A 7,670-nucleotide genomic window follows, 5' to 3' on the forward strand; every position below is an offset into this window, starting at 1 on the left:
AACACCATGGCTTTCACTGCTTGCTTCTGTCAAAAAACCCCATTTTTTTTCCATTTTTGAAGAATTCAGAGTTTGCATGCATTGACATCAGGCCACCCTGTTCAGGGTTGGACCTTTCCCTGATGCTGTTGCTTACTGCATCCCCGAGTGTGTAATACAAGTGACTAACTGGTGAAAGTTTCCAGAATCATATATGCTGCTGGTGAAAGCCACTTGCTCTCCATTGGTAAATAATCTAAATTAAATTAGTCTCATAGTAGCTCACAGAAATGCACACAGCTATTCATGAAGTTCAGGCATTTCAAAGTTACTTAAATTTTCCTAGATTCAGAAGTGAATGATATTCCTCTAGCTTTTGAAGTGTGATTTCTCCTTTTCTTTCTTTTCCCAAGTTCAATAAAAGAAATAACTCAAAGGATTTTCCTCATAAATTTTTTTCTATTTCCAATTTTTTTTCTCATTTTGAAGACATTAAAACTGAGACAATACCAGGAAAAACCCATGACTAGATAAAAGAAAAAAAAGAAAGAAAAAAAGGAAGAATCTTGTTATTGGGCAGAAATGTAAATCCCAATGGGAACAGAGTAAAATGGGAAGAAATCAAAAGGAATACAAACTCTACATTTATCTTTGGTTCATTTTCACAAATGGAGAAAATGTTCAGGTTGGAATTGCAGCTGCAAGCCCTGTCTCATTTCCCAGTGAATACTTCTATCAGAGCCACAGTTTTCAATGGAGAGTTTCAGCAAAGGAGAAAGCCAACATCTGAAGGAGGTAGCTCCACCTCCGGCTGTTTCCCAGGCGCTGTGGGATGCAGAGGATGCCCAAAGGACCACACTTGCTGTCCCTTTGCCTTCATCCCATCTGTTGATGCACTTCTCCTGTTCCCAGCATCTCCGCAGTCTCTTTGGCTGTGAGCAGGGTCATTTTGCAGGTATAATGTCTTTTAGAAAGACCATTTATTTTCCTGACTGTTGCCAAGGGCACATGTAAATGTACCAGAGCAGCAGACTGCAGATCCCCACTCCTCGTTGTTCCTGGGATGCAGCAGTGGGCACATGGACAAATTCTGTCTCCATCAACAGGGACTGTTGGATCAGGGACTGTTCAGGAGCAGGGGGGTGAGAAGCTGTGTATGTGTGCAGGCTCTGGGAGCATCCCACCAGCAATGTTCTATACATTTGAACATCCACCTGGGAAGTTTGACCTGCCCAGAGACTGAGCTCAGGCTCCTAATTAAAACCTGTCCTTGCTTTGTGGCATGTTTTATTACTTCATTGTCATTTTTCCAGAAAGGCAGAATTTTATTCAAATTACTCTAAATGAGGCCATCGTCGCTAAACCCAGTTAAAACAGAACAGGGACTCTGACTCAATGCAATAAATGTTTTTAAGCCTGTATGTTATTTTATTGGACTCAAGGGCTCTCTGACCTATTCACTCCATACATACAAGCTTTCTATAGTGTTTAGAGATCTAGACATCGAAGGCTGCTGCCTGCTCCTAAGACTAAACAAATGGTTACCTCTCCAGAAATGCAAAATCCATACCAGTCTGAGGAATCACAGTGTTTTCAGGGAACATGCACAGCAAACTCTGGACACAATGCCTGTCGTTGCACTCACAAACCAAACGTCCTGGGACCATTCTCTGGTATGAAACCTCTCACCCTCCAAAACAGAACGGCTGCAACCACACTGTCTGTTGGGCTTTTCTTTTGTCCCAAACCATGCCCAGGGTTTCTGGAACAGCGCTAGCTGGTACTAGCCAAACCCAGAGTGGGGACCCATACTAGGGAACCAGCCCTTTCTCCTGCTATTAAATAGAGGAGGATTAGGCTCCTAATCTGTGATTTAATTTCCAAGAAGAAAATGGATTTTTAAGAAGATATCCTTATGACTTAACTGGTGCTTTGATTTAACAAGTGAGGAGATAAGAAAGAGCAGTGTACCATCAGCCCAGGAACGTGAGAGCACACCAAAGTCTCTGCATCCTCTGCTCAGCTTCTGCCAAAATCAATTCAGAAAGGTAATATTGCTTCAAACATGGGAGTGCTTGAACACCCACCAGGGTGGGGATGTTTAGTGCCTCCATTACTGCAAAAAGCAGGTGCAGCTGAAATGCCTTCCCTCGCTGCAAGGGCTGCCCTCCCAGGTGCAGCTTTTTGTTTAAAAACACTGTCCTGTGTGTGCTTGCTCCCACAGGAGCTGCCTGCCTGGCAGCGTGTGTCGGGGCACCGGGGCACAGGGCTTGGCAGGGTGGATGCGACCACAGGTTTGGGATCGTGCCCAGACGTGTTGACAGCCTGGCATCTTGGAGGAACCAGAGCTGCTCTCCTCCCTTGGAGCAACATTCAGGTCTGATTTATTCAAGTGACATTTTGTAAGTTTGAAACAATAAATTGTTTTAACAGCAAACAATTTTTTTACTTAGGACTTTTCCAAGTGTTTTGTTTGATGGGGCAACTGGGGTGCATACCTATTTAAGGCTCATAACATTTGTGCAAAATAGCATCGCATCCATAAATACAGCAGTATTCAATACATTATATGCAAGGGTCAGCTGTATAATTTAACGTCTATTTTGCTTGTATTGAACAAGTGGTGACCATGTGAAGAAAGCATATAAAATATTTGAAATTATTGCTGTCGGGAAATTAATGACACGTTTTCCTATGCCGTTTCAGCAACTACAAGACTTCTGTTCTACATTTCACTGACAAAGGTTGTTGGATTTAATAGCCAAAAAAAAGGCAGAACAGGTAATGTATGGATGAAGGTGATTGTATTCATATGATTTAGGATAATTTTTTAAGAGAAAGGGAATAAATTGTGAGACACAGAGCCTGTAATTCTGCAGCATAATTTTATTATTGCCTATGAAATTGGCTTAATCTCAGTTACTTTAGCCTTCAGAAAGTTTGAACAGATGGCATCTCTTGCTCTAACAGTATATCTAATTTAGTTTGCATGATTTTTTGATTATGTATATTTGAATTAATGGGCTTCTTTATGTTTGTTACATCATCAGGTTAATGGTGTTTAAAAGATGGTCATATGTATCAATTCTCCATTGGTCAAGAGTCAAAACTAAATGAAACTTACTATGAAAAATTGGTGCTGAACAGTGAAATAACGCTACTAAGTATAAATAGATTTATCCTTGCTAAATTAGGCACAGCTCTTTGCTGCCTAACCTACATAACAAGGGAAGTGAATGGTGACTAGAGGAGTGGTTAATCACTATATCATATACGTCATTACTGCATCAATATGATAGGAAATCAACATTCTTTGAATCTTTAGAAAAGAAAAACTGAAGTCAGGCATTGCTTTTTAGATGTTACAGAAATAAGGAGTCAACCTTCTTGTTTTCCTTTTGAAAAGAAAATTCTTAGATAAGAAGTACTTTATCAATCCTGTGCAAGGACTTCAGCTTGCGCTGCAAGTATATTTTCTGGCTGATAAGGCTTTGAAAAGAGGAGGGCATAAAATATTGAGATGCAGTGTCAGAACACTTGAAGTTTTCTCTATCTTCCTAAGGTCCAAATGCTGTGTTTAATTGCTAGAATTGGTCAAGCTGCAAAATGGTGTTGCTGAACATCTGTTCCAGCCCAGACAGCTGTTGCATTTGAGCCTGACCATTTCTTTTTCTATGCAGTAGTCACAAACACCCATAAAACTAAGTCTGTCTTCCCAGAAATGTCTAAGGAGTGGATTATTTATATGCAAATGGCCATACATATCTGCATGCAAACAAGGAGTTTTGTGGCTAATGAGTATTCTTTTATGTTATTTTTGCTGCAACTTAGAAGTAGGGTTGAAGAAACATAATCATGTGCCTAAGCGTATATCAACAGCAGTGAGCTGTTAGTGTAGCACTGAACAGCTGTCATGAGCAAATCTCATTCAACTACTTTATTTTTGTTGTTTTCCCCCATGTTTTTAAGGCTGCTTTATCTCTCTACATTTCTACATATGTTACAGAGAATTCCAGTCAGTCATCTCACAATGGTTATTCAGCAACACATTAAACTGATACAAAAATTCTCCATTCACAAGGTCCACACGCTTAAAGCTTTCACGGTCTGAGATATTTGAAGGGGCAGGTTATTTTATGTATGTGGCAAAAAAAATGGAAAGATTTTTTTTCCCATTGTGGCCAGTCTGGCACCATTCCCAGCTGTAGCTTCTCTGACTCTTACCCCATTAGAGAAGTGGAGACCTGTAGTTCAGCGACACTACAGCCCAGAAGAAGCATTTGAAGGTTAAAGGATTTAAGGAACCTTTCAATTATTGAAGCTTTCTCTCTCCTCAGTAGAAAAATAAGAGCTGCATCTCATAGCACAAGGAATTGTATCTTGCACAGGGCTCCCAATGCTCTCCAGTCTGCAGCTTTCCCACCAGGTCGCTGGGCAGCACGCCACACCTGCACAGCTTCTGCCGCAGAACTGCGGCTTGGCTGGGGAGCAGGCAGACTTTGCAGATCAGCATCCTCTGAGCAGGTAAAATTTTGTTGTAAAAACCTGTCCAATGTTCCTCAAACGCTTCCAGTGCCATACTCCAAATATACTCCGTGGCGTCACCCTCATCATGTTTTACCACTGTTCTTTTGTGACTTTGGCAATTTTATCACCAAACGTCTGGTGTCCTCTGCGGGATGGAAACAGAGGTAATGCTCCGACCGGAGCATGGGTGCTGGGAGCGAGGACCCTTCGCTGATCCTCACGTGCCAGTTGCTCTGGAGGTGCTTACCAGCCCAGATGGGTGGTGGGAAAAGAGAAAAACTTAGGTACATTGAACAAATCTATAAATGTAACTGGACAGATTTCCCACTGTTTGCCTTGGAAAGTTCAAAAAAAAAAGCCACTACCTTTTTTTTTTTTGTCTTCTTTTTTTTTCCCAATAAAAAGCTGTTAATTTCGTTTCAAAAAGTTAAATGCTAAATGGGGAAAAAAGGTTTGAAATGTTTCCAGATGCTGGGTCAGTTCTGTAACCCTGTAGTTTGGAGAAATGTGGTAGATCAGAAATGTCTTTTCAGTTCATTTTGAATCCAAGCAGAATGGCAGCACTCTCCAGCGCAGCTCTCTTCTGTCTGATTTTACCTGCAATATGCTACAGGCTTTCTGAGACAGCGTTTTCACATATACTATAGAAATTTAGGATTTGTACATCATTACTATCAAAGTTTTACAGATATTGCCTAACAAATAAGAGTAACAAGACAACATAATAAAAATAAGCTATAACAGTAATTAATGTTTCCTTGAGACTCACCTTTCAATGTGAATTATCTAAAGGTTTAATTTTACAACAGCATCTCCTATAAATAAAACTAAAATTGGGCTATATTTAGCAGTGACTCTGCACTATGTTCTTTCTTATTTTGAGTTTAACTTTTTTAAAAAAATCTGTGTTTTTTAGAATTTCAGTGGCAATATGTCTTACAGATAGAGTGACTGCACATAATAAAGGAGGTACCATCCAAATACTGGGTGTCATCATTTTAGCAGTCCTCACAGTCGAGAATGATGCTGCTGGAGTGGGCAGAAGAGGAGTTTGCATCTGTGGGCAGGAGACAGGCAGGTGTACAGGCTTCGGAGCAATAAACAGCTTTTATTGAACGATTTATAATCCCTCTCAGCTAAACTGGAACTTGTGCTACAGCTGCTACTACAGAGACAGTTGCAACTGCAACATGGTATGTTTCTTCACAGTGAAATTTGGCTGCTCCACAGACATCAATAACTGCAATTCTTTCTTGAAAGCTGTATCAACATACTTTTCTAATAATACCACACAAAACAGGCCAAAAAAGATAGTCCTTGTGCACATCACTTTTGACATCATTTGTCACAGGTGTGATAGGATTCATTCCAAACTTTCTCTCCCAAATATGACATCTCCAAATTGGTAGGATTTCTCTCAGCCTGGCAAATCTCTCAATGAAGCTCCAAGCTTATCTTCTCATTGAGCTGATGGAAATCTGCATAGTGAAAACACTACGGAATAGGAAATTTTGTTCTTAATGTTTGTCCCGAGGCTGCTCCATGGAGCAGCAGTTGGTCAAGCGGCAGCTGGAGCATCCCTCCAGGTAGGACTGACAGGAAGGTTACCATGGTCTGCTACGTGTGGATTATTTGCCATGTCTCCTGCAGACCTTCACAGAGGTTTTACCTGTAAGGTTCTGCAGGATGATCCTGCAGCCCACAGCCAGCAGAGACTCTGGGACAGTAGCATTGCCAACAGCATGCAAGCCAGCCTGCAGCCATGAGACAAATGCCACCAGGGCCAGCTTTCACGGGCATGGCTTCTTTGGCTTCGGCACCAAGAGCTACCACCCATAAGATGTGGGTGAGCAGGAGAAGCACCTTCAGGCTGGAGTTTAAATCTGGTCTTGGAGTTGCATTGCACCAGCCACAGCTGATATAAATCAGCAGAGCCTCTATAATTGATAGCTGATTTCTATTGGCCCATTCTGCAATTTCCACTCACGGTGCTGCTTCGCACGTACCCCCGCTGCTCTTGCTGTGAAGACAGACTTGTACTTCATGCTTTGGCCCTGTATGCTCAGGGAAACCATGAGGGTTTCAACTACAGGGAGAGGGAATTTCTCTACTGTTTCAAATTTCTCCCTTGGATCTTCCATGTGATACATCTTTTTGTAGGTCTCCTGCACATAAAATAGGCAGATAGATCAGTACATAGATGGATGAATAGATGATAAAACAGCTGAGTTAGACAGTTCTACTCTTTCAGCTACAAGGAACCAACATACATAAATGGACACATCACAACCTGATGAGTTCAATAATTTTCCTTTTTTTTTTTTCCATCAAACTATAGCAAAAGAAATACTCTTTTTGTCAGAAAATATATGAAAAGACTCCATAACTGTTTACCCCAGGAAGTCACTGAGTGCAGCAATTTTGTAAGGTTTTTACCTGTCTTGTTCATACTGGCAGTTAAACTACTCCTCATTAACGTTAGTGAATTTTGGGAGCAGTATTTAGCATCCTTTCTCTTTTAGGAAGTTTAAAGTAATATACATGTACGTATGCACACCAATACTAGGGAGAGGGTGGGCAGGTCACCAGGTTACCCTTTTATTTTATACCCTGTGCTTACAGGATCTTACCATTTAGCTGCAGCAGTGAATCCTGATGCTGTACCTGATGGTATTTCCTTAAACATATCTCAGTCCCAGCAGTTCCTGTGTGTCATTTGTTTCCTTGTTAGCCTTTGTGGTTAACTCTCTATCTTTACACTAGCTTGAATACCCAAATAAAAATAAGCAAAGTAGCCTGAGTCTTTCCTGCATGGGCAGAAAGTGACGGAATAAAGTTAATGGTATGTTTCTGTTGTTCTTTCTCGGTATTGAGCAGATTCGACAGCAGTGGGTATCTGTAGCTCACCATCTAGGAGAGGAGTAACGAGACAGGCTGTGGTGCCACTGCGCAATGATTGTATTGGCTTGACCTTGCACCCCGTTGAGAAGATGTCCACAAGATAAAGCGGTCCCATCAATAATTCAGCACAGATGCCGTGTGCACTATATGCATGAAAGAAGCTGCAGTGATGGACGGGCACAAGCAGGAGCAGACCTTTCAGCAGGATGCACCAGTCCTGCCAGCCAGAGCAAGGCTGCTCACCAGGCACCATGGCCCCATCT

The 7,670-nt window shown here is 41.5% G+C and overlaps 1 long non-coding RNA gene across 1 annotated transcript; it reads left to right on the forward strand.

Annotated features, from left to right (window-relative positions):
* The first annotated feature begins 2,216 nt into the window (after positions 1–2,216).
* On the forward strand, positions 2,217–4,497 carry LOC148056954 (uncharacterized). The gene is made up of 3 exons (XR_015702124.1): positions 2,217–2,356; positions 2,686–2,760; positions 4,368–4,497. It is a non-coding gene; the product is annotated as an uncharacterized LOC148056954 (long non-coding RNA).
* The last annotated feature ends 3,173 nt before the right edge of the window (positions 4,498–7,670 follow it).

This window comes from Nipponia nippon, unplaced genomic scaffold, assembly GCF_047370975.1.
Source record: "Nipponia nippon isolate SJK-2023a ecotype South Korea unplaced genomic scaffold, ASM4737097v1 scaffold_11, whole genome shotgun sequence".
Classification (NCBI taxonomy): domain Eukaryota; kingdom Metazoa; phylum Chordata; class Aves; order Pelecaniformes; family Threskiornithidae; genus Nipponia; species Nipponia nippon.